General features: G+C 40.3%; 1 pseudogene; it reads right to left on the bottom strand.

Moving 5' to 3' along the window:
• Nucleotides 1-7,406: 7,406 nt before the first annotated feature.
• On the bottom strand, nucleotides 7,407-24,305 carry LOC139383257 (DNA polymerase epsilon subunit 2-like; annotated as a pseudogene).
• Nucleotides 24,306-25,768: the final 1,463 nt, after the last annotated feature.

Below are 25,768 nucleotides of genomic sequence, written 5' to 3' on the forward strand. Positions count from 1 at the left end.
TGCTTTATGTTTTGGATCATTGTCTTGTTGGAAGACAAATCTCCGTCCCAGTCTCAGGTCTTTTGCAGACTCCATCAGGTTTTCTTCCAGAATGGTCCTGTATTTGGCTCCATCCATCTTCCCATCAATTTTAACCATCTTCCCTGTCCCTGCTGAAGAAAAGCAGGCCCAAACCATGATGCTGCCACCACCATGTTTGACAGTGGGGATGGTGTGTTCAGCTGTGTTGCTTTTACGCCAAACATAACGTTTTGCATTGTTGCCAAAAAGTTCAATTTTGGTTTCATCTGACCAGAGCACCTTCTTCCACATGTTTGGTGTGTCTGCCAGGTGGCTTGTGGCAAACTTTAAACAACACTTTTTATGGATATCTTTAAGAAATGGCTTTCATCTTGCCACTCTTCCATAAAGGACAGATTTGTGCAATATACGACTGATTGTTGTCCTATGGACAGAGTCTCCCACCTCAGCTGTAGATCTCTGCAGTTCATCCAGAGTGATCATGGGCCTCTTGGCTGCATCTCTGATCAGTCTTCTCCTTGTATGAGCTGAAAGTTTAGAGGGACGGCCAGGTCTTGGTAGATTTGCAGTGGTCTGATACTCCTTCCATTTCAATATTATCGCTTGCACAGTGCTCCTTGGGATGTTTAAAGCTTGGGAAATCTTTTTGTATCCAAATCCGGCTTTAAACTTCTTCACAACAGTATCTCGGACCTGCCTGGTGTGTTCCTTGTTCTTCATGATGCTCTCTGTGCTTTTAACGGACCTCTGAGACTATCACAGTGCAGGTGCATTTATACGGAGACTTGATTACACACAGGTGGATTGTATTTATCATCATTAGTCATTTAGGTCAACATTGGATCATTCAGAGATCCTCACTGAACTTCTGGAGAGAGTTTGCTGCACTGAAAGTAAAGGGGCTGAATAATTTTGCACGCCCAATTTTTCAGTTTTTGATTTGTTAAAAAAGTTTGAAATATTCAATAAATGTGTTTCACTTCATGATTATGTCCCACTTGTTGTTGATTCTTCACAAAAAAATACAGTTTTATATCTTTATGTTTGAAGCCTGAAATGTGGCAAAAGGTCTCAAAGTTCAAGGGGGCCGAATACTTTCGCAAGGCACTGTATACAAATAATTACCAGTGTGATCATATACCTACATTTTTTTAAATGTCATTTGAAAATGGTCTGAGAAAAACATTGGCAGGGCAATTCAAGCATAGACAATATGCACAAACATTGCTACAGAACTTTTAATTTGGTGAATGTGTTTTTTAAGGGTGCAGCTCAGCTTTAATATTGCAGATAAATCAATGTAATTGTCGGCATCATTTCCAATCCCCCAAATATATTGTTTTAATTGGTTAATGGTGCATAGGCGTACTTTTTTAAAGGCATGTTTAAATAAATCTAAGAGGTAGATCTCTGCTTGCATTTTGACTCAAAGTAATCTCGATGTGCATGAAAAGCCCAGGAGGGCGGCTGTTTCTGAGATACTGGATCCGTCGTGCCTGCCACCAAAGATCCATATCTTGCTTAGAACACTCGTTTTGCCTATTCCAATGTTTAATCGAACAGTAACAATGCCTCAATGCCTGCTTTATATAGCAAGCCACGGACACCTGACTCACTGTCTGTAGGAGCTAACTATTTTCGTAAACTGTGTGGTGTACCTAAAACTGGCCAACAAATCCAGGCTCTATCACATCCTGCCATGATTGGGGGTCCCATAGGGAGGCGCAAAATTGGCCCAGCGTCGTCCGGGTCTGGCCATCATTGTAAATAAGAATGTGTTCTTAACTGACTTGCCTAGTTAAATACATGTGTATACATGCCTAAAGAGAAGATGTTTTACAATCGGAATTCTAAGAGAGAAAAATAATTCAGATTGCAAAAAGCAGTTACTGGGTAATACTTGGATTGTTATTGCCTGTTAACTAGTATGAACCTGCAAGTACTGTGTACCAACTGTGTACTGTGCCAGATCACAAAAACATTTGACAACTTTTTTGCACCGTGGAGGATGGTTTGTTTACATGGGAACGCAAAACGTTAGCTTTCATGCTATCATTAACATAATATAAATGCGTAGCTCGTGTATAAAGACTAGTTTGCAGTAAGCATAATTTTAAACGTAGCCTAGCTAGCTAACGCGTTAGAAAGCTTGCAGAAACAGCTGACATGAACGTGCTAGTTAGTTTGCCATATCATCCAATTTAACTGCGTTTAATGCATAAAACATTGAAAAAGAACAGATTCAGCTTATATGTCACTTACGTACAGGACTTCAAATTACCCACGTCTGCTTTGGCCTTCAGCGTAAAGCGTTGTTTTTGTCCAGTGATTACTGTGCAACATTTAGTTGAAGCCTGACCGGAAGCAGCCAAGAACATCTAATTTCCGCCATCTTTATGGGATCAATATAATTTCATTTGTGCAAGAAGGATAGTAGCCAGAATAGAAGCGTAATAAAAAATGTGATTTTATTGTCAAACATTCACCAGTCAAGTGAAAAAGAACAGAGTTGACAATTCAAGGAATGTGAACCTTTATTCTCCATGATACAAAAGGTAGTGTGAGGTGATAGACATATGACGTCTGGTTTAAAGTTTTAAAAACTTTGCAAGGTTAAACCTTTGTGTATTTTCATTTTAATGCTGTATGTATCTGCCAGTTCTGACTGCATTATTTTCACTGTCAAATATAAGATGGCTGCCATTGTCATTTTGGTGGGCTATCCCTTTAAGAAGATATGTCCCATTTAGAAATGGGTGAAGGCAAAGGCTGCTGGGACATGCTGTCAGGAAAAGATGGAAGTGGATGATGAGTTCGAATCAAGCAGCGTGTCGAGCAAAGTTGGGGAAGACGAATGTTCTGAATGGACAACAGTAGTATTGAAACCTGGAATTGGAGTGGAGGATACATGTATGAATGATAATGAATCTCTTCTTGTTGGGATGCATATGTGGGAGACCCGTTTGAGGTGTCAAATTGTGAAGTATGCGCTGGGAACAGTGGTCAGTTAGTTACCAGGAGTGGTCTTATTTTGATTAATTGTATTTCTGAAGAACAGAGGAAGATAGCAGTGAGCCTAAACATAATCTGGACAAAATAAGTTTTGTGTTTTTAAAATTTGGGGTAAGAGCACCCGTCAAAGGAGTCATCTCAGGGGTGATGATGGCTGTTCAGGTTGAATCCCAAAGAGAATTCCTGGTGTGGTTTGTGCCTGGGGTTTGACCCGCTGGGTGAATGGAGAAAAATAAGAAAGTATGTCGGTCCTGTTGATATGCTGTAAGAGCTTTTGTCTACAGACCACTGCAGTGTAAGAATTGTAAAGGATTTGGTTATGTTTCAAGACGGTATATTGAAGAACGGTGTGTGGAAGGATGACAGTGTTGCAATTGTGATAAGGGATCATGATCTCGAGTTCCTGGAGTGCCCTGTAAGGGTGAAGGAGATTGAGGTGGCAGAAGTTAGAGCGGTCATTCAAATCTTCTATGCAGAGGAGATTTCAAAGTATTGAGAAAAGAAGTGACATTAGTGAAGATATGGTAGTGGATGCACCACAGCCTGTAGTAAATGTTTGCTGCCAGTCAAAAGATACCCTGTGTTAAAGGTGGATTTTGCGACATTGCCAGTTATAAACTATACGGCACAAGTCTCAAAGACATGTAAGAAACTGGACATTATTGTGTCTGCGGCAGAAAAGTTTTTGGGACTTGCAAGGGGTATTGCCGCCTGAAGAGCTGCCATCCTTGAGTCTGTGTAGGGATCAGATGTGTATTTATTATTTAACAGAAAAGTTGTTTGATTTAGTTTTGTTTATTTTTGGGGGTAGTTTTTGGGGTATTTCTTTCCATTTTTGGGAGTCCCGTTTCCAACCCGCACAATAGATTGTGGAATGCACATTAAATTGTGCGATTGCCAATACACCATAAAATAAGAACAAATGGAGGAGAGTTTTGAGAAATGTTTGGGATGTACTTGGCTGAGGTTCTATTTGTTTGAAAAACCTTTTAAGAGCCTATATTAGCCATTCCAAGTGATAATTTGTTGCTCATTTTTGTGGATTGTTAACCCCAATGACAAAGAATTTGTATGTTGATTGTTTTAGAGCAGTGGTTCTTAACCTGGGTTCGATCGAACCCCAGGGGTTCGGTGAGTCAGTCTCAGGTGTTCTGCGGAGGTCAAGACACACATTCGACTAATATGATTGGTGATGACACGCCCCGCTTGGCCATCATTGGCTGCAGGTGATCACGCTACATTGCTTGGCCTATCTGTGCTGCAGGGAATTTGGTGCGCTCAGTAGTCGACTTGTGACTGTCTTGTGATTTCTTTCGTAATATTTTAATCCCTTCATACTTACTATGTCGAGCAAAAAAAGAAAGTGGTCGGACGAATATGTACAATATGGATTCACATGTATAACGGAACGTGATGGGAGTCAGCGTTCTAACTGCATGATTTGCAATGCCAAGTTGAGCAATTCTAGTCTAGCACCGGCAAAACTAAGAGAACACTTCCTTAAGCTGCATGGAGATGGAAAATACAAGAACACAACGCTCGCTGAATTCGATGAAAAGGCTACTCTGCCTGTTCTCGGCTTTGTACCCATCAACAAACCGATCCTCACAGCATTGTACGAAGTTGCTTACCTGATCGCAAAGCAGGGCAAACCACACACCATTGGTGAAACACTCATAAAACCAGCTGTGTTGAAGATGGAGAATATCATGCTGGGAAAAGAGGCTGAAGTTAAGTTATCCCAAATTCCTCTTTCAAATGACACCATCAGCGACAGAATAGAGGACATGAGCAAAGTAGTTGCAGATCTGATTTCAAGCCCGGCAAAATTCAGCCTTCAACTCGACGAGACCACAGACGTTTTCAATCTAAGCCAGCTTGCTGTATTCGTGCGCTATGTGAAAGACGACATGATAAAGGAAGATTTTTTATTTTGTAAGCCTCTTACAACAACAACTAAGGCAGCCGATGTGAAGAAACTTGTGGATGACTTCTTCAAAGACAACAATCTTTGATTGGTTAATATGGTTTCTGCAGTTTGTTCGGACGGATTTCCATTCATGCTGGGAAGAAAGTCTGGTTTTGGTGCGCTAGTGAAAGCTGATGCATCATTGTTACGCATTGTATTCTGCACAGGCATGTGTTGGCAACAAAAACTTTGCCTCCAACACTGGCAGAAGTATTAAAAATTGTAGTGGAATGCGTGAACTGTGCTCTGAGGCACCGCATCTTCAGTGAGCTGTGTAAAGAAATGGGCTCTGAATTCGAGGTACTTCTGTACCATTCTAACGTTCGGTGGTTATCCCGGGGACAGGTGCTGAATCGTGTTTTTGCCGTGCGTGTGGAATTAGCCCTGTTTTTGCAAGAGCACCAACATTGTCATGCAGATTGCTTCAAAAATTCTGAGTTCATTCTCATTTTAGCGTACATGGCTGATATCTTCGCAGCTCTCAATCAAAAGATGCAGGGCGGTGGAGTCAACATCATCGAAGCGAAGGAAAACCTGAAGGCTTTTAAAAAAAAGCTACCGTTATGGAAACGACGAACAGAGAATGATAACTTCACAAACTTTCCCCTGCTGGACGACTGTGTAAGTAAGATCGAAGATGTATCTGGAATCGGAGACATTTCTGTACCAGCGGAACTGAAGCAAGCAATTGCCACGCACTTAGATGAGCTTGCAAAGTCTCTCGACGGATACTTCCCTACAAGAGAGTCATATCCAGCATGGGTGAGACAGCCGTTCACGTTTAGTGTTGAGACAACAGATGTCAACGATGAATACCTCGGTGAAATCATCATTGAAATTCAGCAGAGCCAGGTTCAACAGCAACGTTTTGGTGTCAACAAATGGTAACGTACCCTGTTATTGCTAAGAAAGCTCTGGAGATTTTCATACCGTTTGTTACAACATATCTTTGCGAGCAATCCTTTTCAAGGATGCTGGACATAAATGAAGAAAAGGAACAGACTTTGTTGCGAAGGTGAAGCCGCACATTTCTGAACTGGTCTCTGAAAGGCAACAGCACACTGATTTGCAGTAAATATTCATTATTATGTTTTTGTGTGAAAATCATGTTTTGATGAATTTGTTCTTTGAACACAGTGATGTTGATAAACGGTTCATGTTGTGCACCAGTAAAATATATACCTATGTTTTGAATTTGAAAAAAATCATATTTTATTTTTCCAATTAAGTAGGGTTTGGTGAATGCGCATATGAAACTGGTGGGGTTCATTACCTCCAACAAGGTTAAGAACCACTGTTTTAGAGGATGCCATGAACATTGAGCTGTTTTAAGGAACTCTCAACCAGGCTGGATTTTCCTCTTCCTCAACCATCCTGTGACATTGATCCTGTTGACTATTATTTTGTGCCTTTATTGGATGACATATTTTCGCATTTTGAAGGGAGATTTCAATTTGTTTTGCTTTTTGATTGACTTTAGGACCATTTTTAGTTGGACTTACATCCTGAACTTTATTTGGGGTCTAATTTCATTGGTTTTGTGAATTTATACACTGACAATATGCATTTTTTTGCATACTTTGTACAATTTGTCTGTTTTGCTTTGGTCACAGTATAGGAGCAGTATTTCTTTGAACTTTTATATGGTAACATAGTTTGTGATCCAAGCTGAATGTTACAGTATGTACAAATAAAATACAAAGGGCTTTTACAAAAGTATTTTTTAAGACAAAAAACATGTTACACAACCATTACAGCCGATCCAAGTCCAGAATTATCATTATGGTCCTCAGAGACTTTGAAGTTTGCTGTGGTGAACAAAATAATATTTAGATCAGAAATAAGAATTAAGACATCAAAACCAAATTGATTCTCAATACTCCAGTGACCGTATTGCCAGTAAAGAGCAATGCTAATAAAAATAATGAGTAACGTTAAGTGTAGATCCTGCATAAACAAAGACAAAATAACATTACTACAGGACCTGTATTCACGAAGCATCTCAGAGTAGGAGTGCTGATCTAGGATCAGTTTGGCCTTTTAGATCTTAATTTTATGGACGATTCTAGAGCATCACCCCTACCCTGAAATGCTTTGTGAATACAGGCCATGGTTACTAGCCAAGTTAGATGCTATAGGCAGTAGTAGTAGTAGAGGTTGACTGTGTCATAACTGAGGAGCTAAATCTCACATGGTTTGGAATGCGGCGATTGCTGGTAGGCAGCCGGACACAATTTCTACACATCTTATTCACCAGGTCTTCTCAAATGACAACAATCTCCTGGCTGCAGTACTGGAAAAAGTTAAAAAAAAAAAAAAAAAAAAAAGTATATTCACATGTTATATGTCAAAGATGACATTTACAAAATGCCACTGCAGAGGCAAAACAAAGACAACAAACCATCTAGTAACCTGTGAAAACAAGATTGGTAAAATGCTATAATGAGCAAATGTAGCCTTATGCAGACAAATGTATTGGACAATGCTAAAGATTAGCTATTATGTGAACAAAAATCATAAGAACTTTGCTAATAAAGTTCAAGAAAACAAATTATGGAAAAGTTAACAAATCAAGCAACTATAATATTTCAGTCACCTGGATGGGTTCGTAGTGAACACAGAGAATGGCACCCTCTGTCTGAACTCCTCAGTGATGTGGTCTGCCAACGTGGCCTGAGGACATAAGCATTTATATAAAGTAGAGTACCTCATGGTTAGTACAGAACAGAAAAAACCCTATAGAAAGTGTCTATTGAGAAACATTGAAATATCAGAGGATTATAGTCAAATCATGAGCAATACAACAGAGGAATAACTTGTCTCAGTTTTTCCACTCTCACCTGGGTAGGATTGTGCTGGGACCAGGGTCTTCAGGACCAGGGACAAACACAAAGCGATTCTGCAGTTGAAAGGGTCGATTCTATCAGGAAAGTAAACCAACAACCGAGAAAAACTATTACCTGTAGAATTTCTGACCAGACCTCAATGAATCTTGAGGATGAAAAAATAATACTTCGGTTGTGTCTACTTCGACGTGTTAATGCTTCGGTCATAACTAATTTGCTAGGTCAGAATGATACCTTCACAAGCAGGGCATTAAACTTTTTTTTTTTTACTTAAAATCATTTTTTACCTTTGAGTGATTTGTGTTTTTCCATAGGGGGCCGGGGAGAAGTTTCTGCAGAAGATGAAGCAGGTGGGAGGCATATCTGCGTATCCTACAATGGACACATGAGAAGGTTGTTTCAGACCATACTATTGAGCAGTAGAACTAGATATTAATCAAATGGCCACCGGACTATTTACATTGACCCCCTCCCCATTGGTTTTGTACACTGCTGCTACTCGCTGTTTATTATTGATGCATACCCACACCCACATGTACAAATTACTTCAACTAACGTGTACCCCCGCACACTGACTCGGTACCGGTACCCCCTGTAAATAGCCTCATTATTGTTATTTTATTGTGTCACTTTTTATAATTTTTAACTTTCGTTTATTTGGTCAATCTTTTCTTAACTCTTCTTGAACTGCACTGTTGGTTAAGGGCTTGTAAGTAAGCGTTTCACGGTAAGGTCTACACCTGTATTCGGCGCATGTGACAAATAAAGTTTGATTTGATATTGAGCAGATGTATGGAGACTGCAAAATCTCTGAGATGGAAATGTAGGACAAACACATGAAAATGACCAACGTCAACATTAACCATACAATTTTAATAAATGCTTCAATCAATCAATACAATTTGATTTATATAGCCCTTCTTACAGAAACAGTTGTCAAAGTGCTTTACAGTAACCTGGTAAAGACCCCCATATGAATTCTTATTCTGTGAGTGAGAAGTTATCGGACAAACCTGAGAACATGAGGTGGATTTTCTCCAGCACCTCCACACTATCCAGCCGAGACCATCACAAACCAGACTTCATTCTCATTGTTTTTTTATTTGAAATATTTATAAAAGGGGATTTATTAGTAATGCCAACTGTACAGTTCAAAACATTTTAAAAGAACTTGCACCCAACTCAGTAGGCCTACTGATTTTCAGACGAGGAGACATTATGTAGGCTATGTCGAATTATTAGTCAAGAAGACGATACTTATACAGTTGAAGTCGAAAGTTTACATACACTTAGGTTGGAGTCATTAAAACTCGTTCTTCAACCACTCCACAAATGTCTTGGCAAGTCGGTTTGGACATCTACTTTGTGCATGACACAAGTAATTTTTCCAACAGTTGTTTACAGACATTATTTCACGGTATCACAATTCCAGTGGGTCAGAAGTTTACATACAGTAAGTTGACTTTGCCTTTAAACAGCTTGGAAAATTCCAGAAAATGATGTCATGGCTTTAGAAGATTCTGATAAATGATGTCAATTAGCCTGAGTCAATTGGAGGTGTACCTGTGGATGTATTTCAAGGCCTACCTTCCAACCGAGTACCTCTTTGCTTGACATCATGGGAAAAATCAAAAGAAATCAGTCTTTTTTTTTTTTTTTGTAGAACTCCACAAGTCTGGTTCATCCTTGGGAGCAATTTCCAAACGCCTGAAGGTACCACGTTCACCTGTACAAACAATAGTACGCAATTATAAACACCATGGGACCACACAGCCACCATACCGCTCAGGAAGGAGACGCGTTCTATCTCCTAGAGATGAATGTACTTTGTTGCGAAAAGTGCAAATCATTCCCAAAACAACAGCAAAGGAGCTTGTTAAGATGCTGGAGGAAACAGGTACAAAAGTATCTATATCCACAGCAAAACAAGTCCTATATGGACACAACCTGAAAGGCCGCTCAGCAAGGAAGAAGCCACTGCTCCAAAACCGCCATAAAAAAGTACCAGACTACGGTTTTCAACTGCACATGGGGACAAAGATTGTACTTTTTGGAGAAATGTACTCTGGTCTGATAAAACAAAAAATTGAACTGTTTGGCCATAATGACCATCGTTATGTTAGGAGGAAAAAGGGGGACGCTTGTAAGCGGAAGAAAACCATCCCAACCGTGAAGCACGGAGGTGGCAGCATCATGTTGTGGGGGTGCTTTGCTGCAGGAGGGACTGGTGCACTTCACAAAATAGATGGCATCATGAGGAAGAAAAATTATGTGGATATATTGAAGCAACATCTCAAGACATTAGTCAGGAAGCTAAAGTTTGGTCGCAAATGAGTCTTCCAAACGGACAATGACCCCAAGCATAATTCCAAAGTTGTGGCAAAATGGCTTAAGGACATTTTGAACTGAAAAAGCGTGTGCGAGCAAGGAGGCCTACAAACCTGACTCAGTTACAACCAGCTCTGTCAGGAGGAATGGGCAAAAATTCACCCAACTTATTGTGGGAAGCTTGTGGAAGGCTACCTGAAATGTATGACCCAAGTTAAACCATTTTGAGTCAATGCTACCAAATACTAATTGAGTGTTTGTAAAACTTCTGACACACTGGAAATGTGATGAAAGAAATAAAAGCTGAAATAAATCATTCTCTCTACTATTATTCTGACATTTCACATTCTTAAAATAAAGTGGTGATTCCAACTGGCCTAAGACAGGGAATTTTTACTAGGATTAAATGTCAGGAATTGTGAAAAACAGTTTAAATATATGTACATTTTCAACTTCAACTGTAGGTCCACAATTAGCAACATTCTGCAATCTAATCTACTGACCGTGTGGTGGATGATGGCTCCGTCGGTGGTTGCTAATTGTTAGGATGCTAAGATGAACAGACTATTAACTCACTACATAACACAATGATGTAATAGTAAATAGTACATCTCCTGTCTGATGTCCATTCCTGTGGATGAAGATGATCATTTATTTTACCTTCTGCCAAAACAAATCAAGACTCGGTGTAAAGTCTACTGTGGAACTGGTGAGGACAAGGTTAAGGAAAACATACATGCTTTGAAATACAATAAACTGACTATATTCCAGACTTGAATTGGCCATGTTCCACAATGTAAACAAACACTTTTGTCATTATCCTTTCATCACCACAATAATGAAATGATATTGCCTTTGAGAGGTTCAGCTGTACTGTACCACTGGGGTTTTCCAGATATAATTTCCCCAGAAAAAAATATTTTTAAAAACTTAACATGATGCAAATATTACTACCTATCACCATTTGTATTTGATTTTATTATGGATCCCCATTAGCTGGTGCTCTTCCTGAGGTCCAACAAAATTAAGGCAGTTTATACAATTTCAAACATTACAATACATTCACAGATTTCACAACACACTGTGTTCCCTCAGGCCCCTACTCCACCACATATCTACATGACTAAATCCATGTGTACGTACAGTGAGTATGTTATCATATGTGTGTGTGTGTGTGTCTGTGCCAATGTTTGTGTTGCTTCAATCATATCAATCAAATTTATTTATAAAGCCCTTCTTACATCAGCTGATGTCACAAAGTACTGTACAGAAACTCAGCCTAAAACCCCAAACAGCAAGCAATGCAGGTGTAGAAGCACGGTGGCTAGGAAAAACTCCCTAGAAAGGCCAGAACCTAGGAAGAAACCTAGAGAGGAACCAGGCTATGAGGGGTGGCCAGTTCTCTTCTGGCTGTGCCGGGTGGAGATTATAACAGAACATGGCCAAGATGTTCAAATGTTCATAGATAACCAGCGGGGTCAAATGATAATAATTACAGTGGTTGTCGAGGGTGCAACAGGTCAGCACCTCAGGGATAAATGTCAGTTGGCTTTTCATAGCCGATCATTCAGAGTATCTCTACTGCTCCTACCGTCTCTAGAGAGTTGAAAACAGCAGGTCTGGGATAGGTAGCATGTCCGGTGAACAGGTCAGGGTTCCATAGCTGCAGGCAGAACAGTTGAAACTGGAGCAGCAGCACGGCCAGGTGGACTAGGGACAGCAAGGAGTCATCAGGCCAGATAGTCCTGAGGCATGGTCCTAGGGCTCAGGTCCCCCAAGAGAAAGAGAGAGAAAGAGAAACAAAGAAAGAGAGAGAAAGGGAGAGAGAGAGAGAGAATACTTCAATTCACACAGGACACCGGATAAGACCGGAGAAATACTCCAGATATAACAGACCTAGTCCCCCGACACAAACTACTGCAGCATAAATACTGGAGGCTGAGACAGGAGGGGTCGGGAGACACTGCGGCCCAGTCCGTCACAGTCCCCGCTGTTACATAAAGGTGTTTTTTTTATATCTAATTTTACTGCTTGCGTCAGTTATTTGATGTGTAATAGAGTTCCATGTAGTCATGGCTCTATGTAGTACTGTGTGTCTCCCATAGTCTGTTCTGGACTTGGGGACTGTGAAGAGACCTCGTGGCATGTCTTGTGGGGTATGCATGGGTGTCCGAGCTATGTGCCAGTAGTTTAGACAGACAGCTCGGTGCATTCAACATGTTAATACCTCTCTTAAATAAAAGTAGTGATGAAGTGAATCTCTCCTCCACTTTCAGCCTGGACAGATTGACATGCATATTGTTAATATTAGCTCTCTGTGTACCTCCAAGGGCCAACTGTGCTGCCTTGTTCTGAGCCAATTGCAATTTTCCCACGTCCTTTTTTGTGGCACCTGACCACACGACTGAACAGTAGTCAAGGTGTGACAAGACCTGTAGGACCTGCCTTGTTGAGCATCACATTATTATAGACAGACTTCTCCCTAATCTTAGCTACTACTGCATCAATATGTTTTGACCATGACAGGTTACAATCTAGGGTTACTTCAAGCAGTTTAGTCATCTCAACTTGCTCTATTTCCACATTATTTATTACAAGATTTAGATGAGGTTTAGGGTTTAGTGAGTGTTTTGTTCCAAATACAATGCTTTTAGTTTTAGAAATATTTAGGGCTAACTTATTCCTTGCCACCCACTCTGAAACTAACTGCAGAACTTTGTTGAGTGTTGCAGTCATTTCAGTCGCTGCAGTAGCTGACATGTATAGTGTTGAGTCATCCTCATACATAGAAACTCTGGCTTTACTCAAAGTCAGTGGCATGACGTTAGCAAAAAGTTTAAAAAGCAAGGGGCCTAAACAGCTATCCTGGGGAATTCCTGATTCTAACTGGATTATATTTGAGATGCTTCCATTGAAGAACACACTCTGTTCTGTTAGACAAGTAACTCTTTATCCACAATATATCAGGGGTATAAAGCCATAACACATACGTTTTACCATCAGCAGACTATGATGATGTCAAAAGCTGCACTGAAGTCTATCAAGACAGCCCCCACAATCATTTTATCATCAATTTCTCTCAGCAAATCATCAGTCATTTGTGTAAGTGCTGTGTTTGTTGAGTGTCCTTCCTTATAAGCATGCTGAAATTCTGTTGTCAAATTATTTACTGTAAAATAACATTGTATCTGGTCAAACACAATTTTTCCAGAAGTTTACTAAGGGTTGGTAAAAGGCTGATTGGTCGGCTATTTGAGGCAGTAAAGGGGGCTTAAATATTATTGAGTAGCGGAGTGCCTTTAGCTTCCCTCCAGGCCTGAGGGGGCATGCTCTCTAGTAGGCTTAAACTGAAGATGTGGCAAATAGGAGTGGCAATATCGTCTGCCATTATCCTCAGTAATTTTCCATCCAGATTGTCAGACCCTGGTGGCTTGTCATTGTTGATAGACAATAACAAAAAATGTTTCACCTCTTCCACACTGACTTAACAGAATTCAAAAGTACAATTCATGTCTTTCATAATTTGGTGCGATATACTTGGATGTGTTGTGTCAGTGTTCGTTCGTGTGTTGTGTCAGTGTTCGTTGCTTATCTTGCCAATGACAAAGTCATTAACCTGTTGCGTCGACCAAACCCGGATCCGGGATTCTATTTACAGACCTAAGCTCATTACCATAACGCAACGTTAACTATTCATGAAAATCGCAAATGAAATGAAATAAATATGCCATCTCTCAAGCTTAGCCTTTTGTAAACAACACTGTCAACTCAGATTTTCAAAATATGCTTCTCAACCATAGGAAAACAATCATTTGTGTAAAAGTGGCTAGCTAGCGTAGCATTTAGCGTTAGTATTAGCGTTAGCATCCAGCACGCAAGATTTCAACAAAAACATAAAAGCCTTCAAATAAAATCATTTACCTTTGAAGAACTTCGGATGTTTTCAATGAGGAGACTCTCAGTTAGATAGCAGATGCTCAGTTTTTCCAAAAAAGATTCTTTGTGTATTAGAAATAGCTCCGTTTTGTACATCACATTTGGCTACCAAAAAAAAAAACGAAAATTCAGTCTTCAAAACGCGAACTTTTTTCCAAATTAACTCCATAATATCGACTGAAAACATGGCAAACGTTGTTTAGAATCAATCCTCAAGGTGTTTTTCACATATCTCTTCAATGATATATCGTTCGTGGAAGCATGGTTTCTCCCCTCAATCAAATGGAAAAGTACAAGCAGCTGGCGTTTGCGCACCGAATTCCACGCAGGACACCAGGCGGACACTTGGAAAATGTAGTCTCTTATGGTCAATCTTCCAATGATATGCCTACAAATACGTCACAATGCTGTAAACACCTTGGGGAAACGACAGAAAGTGTAGGCTCATTCCTTGCGCAATCACAGCCATATAAGGAGACAATGGAAAACAGAGCTTCAGAGATTCTGCTCATTTCCTGCTTGACGCATCATCTTGGTTTTGCCTGTAGAATGAGTTCTGGGGCACTTACAGACAATATCTTTGCAGATTCTGAAACTTCAGAGTGTTTTCTTTCAAAAACTGTCAATAATATGCATAGTCGAGCATCTTTTCGTGACAAAATATCGCGCTTAAAACGGGAACGTTTTTTATCCAAAAATGAAATAGCGCCCCTAGAGATCCAACAGGTTAAAGTAGTTTGCGATATCAGTGGGCTTTGTGATGAATCTGATTCAAAGAATGAAGGAGCCGAGTTGGCTTTTTCCCCAAAATGTGTATTTAAAGTACCGCAAAGCTTTTTACTATCATTCATCTTCGTTTCATGGTGTAGTTTATTTTTCTTTTAATTTATTTTAGTCACATGATTTCTTAATTTGCAGTATGTTTGCCAATCAGTTGGGCTGCAAATCAAATCAAATGTATTTATATAGCCCTTCGTACATCAATTGCCATACCTTTTGCCTCATCCCTCTCAACCATACACTCTTTCTATTCCTCATCTATCCAAGGGGATTTAACAGTTTTTACAGTCATTTTCTTAATGGGTGCATGCTTATTAGTAACTGGAATAAGTAGTTTCATAAATTCGTCAAGTGCAGCGTCTGGTTGCTTCTCATTACACTCATTACACACAGACCAGCAAATATTCTTTACATCATCAACATAGGAATCACTACAAAACTTCTTGATTGACCTCTTATACACTATATTAGGCCCAGCCTTTGGCACTTTGGTTTTCCTAGATATGGCTATTATATTGTGATCACTACATCCTACGGATTTGGATACTGCTTTAAAGCAAATATCTGCAGCGTCAGTAAAAATGTGATCAATGCATGTTGATGATTTAATTCCTGTGCTGTTTGTAACTACCCTGGTAGGTTGACTGACAACCTGACTGACAATATTTTAAATATTGGCTGGCCATCATCAAGCTACCCACTCAGGAAAAAGCTTCAAACTGTAATCAGTGCGATTACAGTTTGAAGCTTTTTCCTGAGTGGGTAGCTTGATGATGGCCAGCCAATATTTAAAATCACCCAGAAAATATACTTCACTGTTGATATCGCATCCATTATCAAGCATTTCACACATATTATCCAGATACTGACTGTTAGCACTTGGTGGTCTGTAGCAGCTTCCCACAAGAATGGGCTTTAGGTGAGGCAGATGAACCTGTAGCCATATTACTTCAACAGTATTTAACCGATCGTCTCTAAGCTTTACAGGAATGTGGTTCTGAATATAGACCGCAACACCGCCTCCGTTGGCATTTGTCTTTTCAGTAGATGTTATAACCATGTATTGCTACCACTGTATCATCAAAGGTATGATCTAAGTGAGTTTCAGAATATGAATGTCATCTGTTACAAGCAAGTTATTGACTTCATAGACCTTGTTTCTTAGGCTACATATGTTAATATGGGCTATTTTTAGCACTTTTCTGGATTGCTTGACTGTTTTTAATGCTTTACTGGGAAGCTTATCCTGTTATGGATGATGCAAATTTTCGCAGCTTTTTGTAAAAAATCGCGCAACATTTCAAAGTCCTGCTACTCATGCCAGGAATATAGTATATGCATATGATAAGTATGTGTGTATAGAAAACACTCTGAAGTCTCTAAAACTGGTTAAATCGGGTCTGTGGCTATAACAGAACGTTTTTAGGAGTAAAAGTCCCTGGTAAAACTGTTTACCAAAAACACCCCAAAAAATTTTGTCCGCCATTCAATGTATTATTTAAGGCGACAGAAAATATATGTAAACGCCTACAGCTTCCACACGATGTCGCCATTGCTGTCAATTTCTGACTCATTTGTCCTTGGTTACAACACGAATAGACCCCTCCTTTCTTGAGGCGCACCACAGTATGTTGTGAAACTGAAAAAATGGACGATGATTTCCAGACTTGCTGCTATCGAATACAGATCGCCCCGTGATCAATTTGATACATCATTAACGTTTATTAATACCTAAAGTTGGTTTAGAAAAGTCGTTTGAAGTGATTTGTAAAAGTTTATAGGCGACTTTTGTAATTTTAAAAAGTGACGTTGCGTCTTGTAAATGGGCTTTTTGCAGCATCAGACTGGCCTTCAGCAAATGACATTTTGGGTATACAATGACGGATTTAATCGGGAAAAAGACCCAATTGTGATGTTTATGGGACATATAGGAGTGCCAACAAAGAAGCTCGTCCAAGGTAATGAATGTTTTATATTTTATTTCTGCGTTTTGGGTAGCGCCGGCTACCGCAAAATCTGTTGTTTACGTGTCGTGCTGGTATTTTGGGGGGGTGCATGCTATCAGATAATAGCTTCTCATGCTTTCGCCGAAAAGCATTTTACAAATCTGACTTGGTGGCTAGATTCACAACGAGTGTAGCTTTAATTCAGTACCTTGCATGTGTATTTTTATGAAAGTTTGAGATTTATTGAGTACTATACTCGAGTACTTAGGTGGCGCTCTGAAATTTCCGCTGAGCTGTCCCTGTGCAGGGACCACCTCCGTAAGTCGTTATCAGAGGTAGACTTACTCATGTTATTTACATTGGAGCTGATAGTGCAGGATGAGCAGCATAAAGTGGTCTTACTACTATTGCACACCGCCTCAGTGCTAACAGTGTAACTCTGGATTATAGGCTCATGATTACGGCTTACAATAGCTATAGGATAAACAGATGTATTCGGTGCAATTAGGGGTATAATTAAATTACTTACATTGTGTTTGTCAATGCCCCTAAGATCATGTACATTTGATGCAGCATTATGGCGACTCATTGTCACAATGGTAGGGATTAACTGAGCTGGTCTTGGATAATTTACCAGTCACTGTTTCAAAGCAGCCTTGAAATGAGTTTCACACCCACGGCCCAACGATGGTACTGGACCTGAAATTATTGGCTGTTTTTTTTTTGTCTTTTAATGCTAAAATCAGTTCTTTAAAATCAATTTTCAAATGTTCCGAGCTAGTCCTCCTAATGTCGTTTGAGCAACACATGGACTACGACAGTGTCAGCTCCCGGCATCTGTGGTAGAACAGTCGGAAGCAGCCTTGTTATGTCCTGTACTCGTGCTCCTGGGTAGCACAGGGTTTTTGCCAAGGGGACCGAGATGTTTCTCACCATAGAGCTGCCTATGATGACAGCTGGTGATGTTGAATGGGCCGGTCTCTCAGCAGCCTCACGGTCTGGTGAACCCGAGGTAGAAGACACCGGAGAGGGAGACAGAGCCGAGGACGAAGACGCAGGTACCTCCGGATCTGATCTTGATTGGGAAGCCACCATGGACGAAGGCAAAGCCGTTTCTGGTCTGTGTCAGTTCCGGGCTCAACATCTCCATGGAGACCCCCGTTGCCAGAGGACGCCTTCTTCGATTTCCACGGCGAGTGACATACCTCCATGGCTGGTTGGTTGGGTCGAGATCAGCTCCGTTCTCCAGGGAAGGGGGAGACCCCTTCAGGGATGGCCCACTCCTTAGCACCGGTCAGTCGGCTGTGGAGAGCCGACACGGCGGTGAAACTTCCACCAGACCAGAGCGGTGTCCAGCTACTGGTGTGGAAGAAAAAAGGTGGCCGTGGGTTCCCCAGTAGCTTATGTAGGTTTGTAACTTGCTTGCTAAGAGTAGCTACTTCACTCTTGTAGTCCTCTGCAAGCAAGCAGTTACTACATTGAAAGTCAACATTTTCCCGGAACAAAACAAAGTAAACGCAGCTCCTGCAACGTTGGAAACGTTCAATGGCGGCCTCCATTTGAGACCGCCGAGCCAGCTAGGCTAGCTGGGATTTCACGTCTCTCCCCCTCTACAGAATCTGGGGCGGCAGGGTAGCCTAGTGGTTAGAGCGTTGGACTAGTAACCGGAAGGTTGCAAGTTCAAACCCCCGAGCTGACATGGTACAAATCTGTTGTTCTGCCCCTTAACCCACTGTTCCTAGGCCGTCATGGAAAATAAGAATTTGTCTTGCCTGGTTAAATAAAGGTTAAAAATAAATAAAAATCTGGCAGGATCCCAGCACTCACGGTGCTCACAATTTAGCCCAATTTAGCCCAAAAGTCACAGGATTCAAAATAAAACTGAAAGTATATAAAAATAGGAATAAGAAATAATTCTTAATAATAAGAAAATAGCATTCGACAGGTTTCAACAACAAACATAGCAACAAACGCTCTGATTGTGTGTAGTATTCAGACCTCTTGACTTTTTCCACACTTTGTTACGTTACAGCCTTATTCTAAAATGGAGTAAATATATTTTTTTCTCTCAATCTACAGACAATACCCCATAATTGGCTCCCGAGTGGCACAGCGGTCAAAGGCACTGCATCTCAGTGAAAGTGGCGTCACTACAGTCCTTGGTTCGATTCCAGTTCCTGGTTCGATGGCACACCTATATTTGGGGAGTTTCTCCCATTCTTCTCTGCAGATCCTCAAGCTCTGTCAGGTTGGATGGGGAGCGTCGCTGCACAGCTATTTTCAGGTCTCTCCAAAAATGTTCAATCGGGTTCAAGTCCGAGCTCTGGCTGGGCCACTCAAGGACATTCAGAGACATGTCCCGAAGCCACTCCTGCGTTGTCTTGGCTATGTGCCTAGGGTCATTGTCCTGTTGGAAGGTGAATCTTCGCCCCAGTCTGAGGTCCTGAGCGCTCTGGAGCATGTTTTTCATCAAGGATCTGTTTGTGTGTCTGCTCCATTAATCTTTCCCTCGATCCTGATTAGTCTCCCAGTCCCTGCCGCTGAAAAAGATCCCCACAGCCTCGAAGGCCAGCATGCAAGAGTCTCCTTTTCACTGTTGACGTTGAGACTGTTATTTTGCGGGTACTATTTAAATGAAGCTGCCAGTTGAGGACTTGAGGTGTCTGCTTCTCAATCTAGACACTAATGTACTTGTCCTTTTGCTCAGTTGTGCACTGGGGCCTCCTCTTTCTATTCTGGTTAGAGCCAGTTTGAGCTGTGAGGGGAGTAGTACACAGCGTTGTACGAGATCTTCAGTTTCTTGCCAATTTTTCGCATGGAATAACCTTCATTTCTCAGAACATGAATAGACTGACGAGTTTCAGAAGAAGATTCTTTGTTTCTGGCCATTTTGAGCCTGTAATCGAACCCTCAAATGCTAATGCTAAAGATACTCAACTAGTCTAAAGGCCCGTTTTATTGCTTCTTTAATCAGGACAACATTTTTCAGCTGTACTAACATAATTGCAAAAGGGTTTTCTAATGATCATTTATCCTTTTAAAATGATAAACTTGGATTAGTTAACACAACGTGCCATTGGAACACAGGAGTGATGGATGCTGATAAATGGGCCTCTGTACAATGGGGAGAACAAGTATTTGATACACTGCTGCAGCGTGCACAAACCTGGTCTACAGGAAACGTATGATCTCTGTAATTGCAAACAAAGGTTTCTGTACCAAATATTAAGTTCTGCTTTTCTGATGTATCAAATACATGCATGCAAAAAAATGCAAATGAATTACTTAAAATCATACAATGTGATTTTCTGGATTTTTGTTTTAGATTCCGTCTCTCACAGTTGAAGTATACCTATGATCAAAATTACAGACCTCTACATGCTTTGTAAGTAGGAAAACCGGCAGTGTATCAAATACTTGTTCTCCCCACTGTAGATATTCCATTCAAAGAAATCTGCTGTTTCCAGCTACAATAGTCATTTACTATTAACAATGTCTACACTGTATTTCTGATCAATTTGATGTTATTTTAATGGATACATTTTTTTGCTTTTCTTTCAAAAACAAGGACATTTCTAAGTGACCCCAAACTTTTGAACGGTAGTGTATATTCATTCATTTGTATTGCAGATATTACTATATTTTCCAATTCAAAGTCCTTAACATGATTTTAGCTGCTCACCTCTTTAGCGTGTGTGACCATCCCCAAGACAATGATCTCTCGTAGCTTAGCCGTACTACCTAAAAGTGCTTCAACAGTCTTAAGCTGAAAACAAGCACAGATCAAGATCAGGGCAATCCATTCACAACACTTGAGGAAAGTCTGGAAAATGTCCTCATAGCTTATGTAAAATCGATTAAACACGTAAAGTGTGTCTTTAAGTTATAACAGAGTTATTACCTGAAATGTGTTCCTGCTTTCTTCTGCAGCGGCCCTGCCTCTATTACAGGTGGGGTGAAGAGCTCATGCCGATGGCCTAAGTGTCAATGTGGATCATGGTACACATTTCACTATCATGTACTTACTTTACATTTATTTGGCAAGTGGATTTGGAACACATTCTCTTACAACAACCTCACAGAGAGCAGCGTGTCAGGGGACTTTTTTGTATATCAAAGACCAGCAATATAGGATTCATTCAAAGGCCAAAAAAATGGAGCGAACTGACCTGCTGTAGGAGTGTGTAGCGTTCCCTGAAGAACTCTGCCTTGTCCCTCGCTGAGCCACAGAGACATGGAGCAGAGTGGGTGGTCATGGTAAGGCTGGGGGAAGAACAAACAACAGCTTCACTGAGGGATGTCTTGATATGGTGGTTTCATTAGAAATAACATTTATTCTAGAGTGTATTTGGTATAATATTTGGACCATAGGACCATGACCCATGCAGACGAAGTCAACCCACACATTTATACTTACGGTACAAACTTCTTCCTCTCCGTACTCTAGATATATCTTGGCACATCAAAAGGGCCAATGATGTTGAAGACGTTATCTCTGAAAATAATTATATTTCACATTGACAAGGAAAATATGGGGGGTGACAAGTGAATGTATGTGAAATTGGTTCTTGTGAGACTGACACCTTGCTCAACTTACATGGTTTCATCACGACTGGCTGGAGTGCTGCACAGTAGTCTCCACCACAGCCAGCTCAATCATACTGGAGGTCACCGTCCAGGAGAAAAGAGGAGTACATCATTGACATAATTCACAACTGATTGTATTGAGAATTGTGTACATTATGTTAGTGGTTGTGATCAAAGACTCATCGATGATGACATCCAGTTCCAGCCCATTGACAGACTAACACCTCCACCATGTACCTGCAGGCTTCATTGGAGGACAACAACACATATATATGCCCAGTCAGACCATTATTACTGTTCCAGCTGGCTGATAGGCGTTATTAGGTAGGTAATGTTAAGACTAGCACATTGAATTTTCCATCAACCTTTATTTGGTGATCCTTCCTCAATTCCAACTTGGAAGGGAACAAGTCTTCTAAACTGCCATGTCCAAATGCAGGGAGTTTGTTTGATGCTCTGTTAAAAATATATATACTTTTTTTGCTCCATGAAGTTTTTTATTTTTATTTTATTTTACCTTTATTTAACCAGGCAAGTCAGTTAAGAACAAATTCTTATTTTCAATGACGGCCTGGGAACAGTGGGTTAACTGCCTGTTCAGGGGCAGAACGACAGATTTGTACCTTGTCAGCTCGGGGGTTTGAACTTGCAACCTTCCGGTTACTAGTCCAACGCTCTAACCACTAGGCTACCCTGCCGCCCCAAGTAATCCAACAATGTGTACGCCGCCATCTTGTCCATTTCAAATCTTCTCTCATTCATTGAGACAGGTGGATGTCCAGCCCAAAGTGCTACATGTCATGACACTCACCCATCTCGATCAATGAGAGAAGATTTAAAATAGGCAAGATGACCGCGTACATACTGTTGGATTACTTCTACATTCCTAAATTCCAACAAACCCCCAACAACTAGACATGGAAGTTTAGAAGACAAAACGTCTTCCATGTCGGGAATTGAGGAAGTATCGCAAAGTAAATGTTTATGTGTGCCACGCTTAACATTACCCATCTAGCCATTAACACCCATCAGACAGCTGTAATCGTAACTAAAACATCTGACTGCCATACATCATTACCCCCATAAACACTGAGTGTACAACACATTAAGGACACCTTCCTAATATTGAGTTGCTATATTTTCCCTCAAAACAGCCTCAATTTGTCAGGGCATGGGTTTTACAAGGTGTCCCACAGGGATGCGGGCCCATGTTGACTGGCTGGATATCCTTTGGGTGGTGGACCATTCTTGATACACACAGGAGGGAAACTATTGAGTGTGGAAAAACCCAGCAGCATTAATTCTTGACACAAACCAGTGCACCTGACACCTACTACCACACCCCATTCAAAGGCAGTTAAATATTTTATCTTGCCCATTCCTCTAAATGGCAAACATACACAATCCATGTCTCAATTGGCTCAAGGCTTAAAAATACGTATTTAACCTGTCTCCTCCCCTTCATCTACACTGATCTAATGGATTTAATCTTTCTGGGACGGGGATTCCGCTAGCGGAACACCTGGCCAACAACCAGTGAAATTGCAGGGCGCCAAATTCAAAACAACAGAAATCTCAGAATTAAAATTCCTCAAACATACAAGTATTATACACCATTTTAAAAGATACAATTCTTGTTAAAACCTCTTACTCCTACCCCCTCCTTTTTCGAAAATTCTGTTAAAAATCACGCAACTTTTCAGCGTCCTGCTACTCATGCCAGGAATATAGTATATGCATATGATTAGTATGTGTGGATAGAAAACACTCTGAAGTTTCTAAAACTGGTTAAATCACGGCTGTGACTATAACAGATCGTGTGTTTCATTGAAAAACGCAAGAAAAACTGCTCTCTGAAAGCTAAAAATAATTTCCATAAGTCACTTCCATGAGTTGTTAAAAGAGGACAGAATTTAATATCGACCTGCATGCAATTCATACAAATTCCACACGATGTCGCCATTGTCGTCATTTTCAATTGAATTAATTGTTGGAAAATCCATCTATCTGGCATCCGTTTCTTCCAGTCTTCACCCGGATGTTGTTAATGTGGACATGGGCAGCCATTGATTTGCAAACGAGGAGCTATTGAATATACATCGCCCTGTAATCATTTTGATAGATTATAAACGTTTACTAATACCTAAAGTTGGATTACAAAAGGATTTCGAAGTGTTTTGTGAAAGTTTATCGTCGACTTTTTTAATTTTAAAAAATTACGCAGCGTTTAAAAACAATGTTTTTTTCTGAATGACACAGCTTCCATACAAAGCTATTTTGGGTATATATGGACCGATTTAAACGAAAAAAAAGACCCAATAGTGATGTTTATGGGGCATATAGGAGTGCCAAGAAAGAAGCTCGTCAAAGGTAATGAATGTTTTATATTTTATTTCTGCGTTTTGTGCTGCGTCGGATAAGCAGAGTCTTTGTTTACGTCGCATTCATGCATTTTCAGGTGATGCATGCTATCAGATAATAGCTTCTCATGCTTTCGCCGAAAAGCATTTAAAAAATCTGACTTGTTGGCTAGGTTCACAACGAGTGTAGCTTTAATTCAATACCCTGCTTGTGAATTTTGATCAAGGTTTGAGTTTAAACGAGTACATTTAGCATTTAGCGTAGCGCATTTGCATTTCCAGGTGCCTACTTGAGACATATGCGTCTCAAGTAGAATCAAGAAGTTAATCCAACCAGTGTCCAATTTCAAAAAGGCTTTACAGCAAAAGCACACCATATGATTGTTAGGACAGCGCCTAGCCACAAAAACCATACAGATATTTTCCAGCCAAGAAGAGGTGTCACAAAAGTCAGAAATGGCGTTAAAATTAATCACTAACCTTTGATGATCTTCATCTGATGGCACTCCCAGGTCTCCATGTTAGACAATAAATGTTTGTTTTGTTCGATAAAGTTAATCTTTATGTCCAAATACCTCATTTTTGTTCGCTCGTTTAGTCCAGTAATTCAAATGCACAAAACGCGAGCACAAAGTCCAGACTCAAAGTCAAAAAAGTTCCATTAAAGTTCGTAGAAACATGTCAAACGATGTTTCGAATCAATTCTTAAGGTGTTATCATAAATATTCAATAATGTTTCAACCAGACAATATTGTTTTCATTAGAAAGGGAACGAACGTCGCGCGCACGGCCACGCGAGATAAACAACTTATGGCTTTCAGCTGAGCCACTTGCTCCGAGTGGTCTTATTCTTTCCCCTTTCACAATAGAAGCCTGAAAAAACTTCTAAAGACTGTTGACATCTACTGGAAACCATAGGAAGTGCAATCTGACCCCACAGACACTGGATATTCGATAGGCATTCACTTAAACTACAAACCTCATAATTCCCACTTCCTGGATGGATTTTTCTCAGGTTTTCGCCTGCCATATGAGTTCTGTTATACTCAGACATTATTTTAACAGTTTTTGAAACTTTAGAGTGTTTGCTATCCAAATCTACTAATTATATGCATATTCTAGCTTCTGGGCCTGAGTAACAGGTAGTTTACTCTGGGCACGCTTTTCATCCAAACTTCCCAATGCTGCCCCATATCCATAAGAGGTTTTAACAAGTGACATCAATAAGGGATCATAACTTTCACCTGGGTTCACCTAGTCAGTCTATTTCATGGGAAAAGCAGGTGTCCTTAATGTTTTGTACACTGTGTGTGTGTGTGTGTGTGTGTGTGTGTGTGTGTGTGTGTGTGTGTGTGTGTGTGTGCGCACACCCATATACAGTACCAGTCAAAAGATTTGACACCTACTCATTCAAGGGTTTTTCTTTAGTTTACTATTTTCTACATTTTAGAATAATAGTGAAGACATCAAAACTATGAAATGACACATATGGAATCATGTAGTAACCAAAACAGTGTTAAACAAATCAAAATATATTTTACATTTGAGATTCATCAAAGTAGCCACCCTTTGCCTTGATGACAGCTTTGCACACACTTGGCATTCTCTCAACCAGCTTCATGAGGTTGTCACCTGGAATGCATTTCAATTAACAGGTGTGCCTTAAGTTACATTTCTTTCCTTCTTAATGCATTTGAGCCAATCAGTTGTGTTGTGACAAGGTAGGGTTGGTATACAGAAGATATTTGGTAAAAGACCAAGTCCATATTATGGCAAGAAGAGCTCAAATAAGCAAAGAGAAACAACAGTCCATCATTACTTTTAGGTAATGGTCAGTAAATTTGGAAAATGTCAAGAACTTTGAAAGTTTCTTCAAGCACAGTCGCAAAAACCATTACGCACTATGATGAAACTGGCTGTCATGAGGACCGCCACAGGAACGTATGACCCAGAGTTACCTCTGCTGCAGAGGATTAGAGTTAC

The sequence above is a fragment of the Oncorhynchus clarkii genome, chromosome 25 (genome assembly GCF_045791955.1).
Source record: "Oncorhynchus clarkii lewisi isolate Uvic-CL-2024 chromosome 25, UVic_Ocla_1.0, whole genome shotgun sequence".
Classification (NCBI taxonomy): domain Eukaryota; kingdom Metazoa; phylum Chordata; class Actinopteri; order Salmoniformes; family Salmonidae; genus Oncorhynchus; species Oncorhynchus clarkii.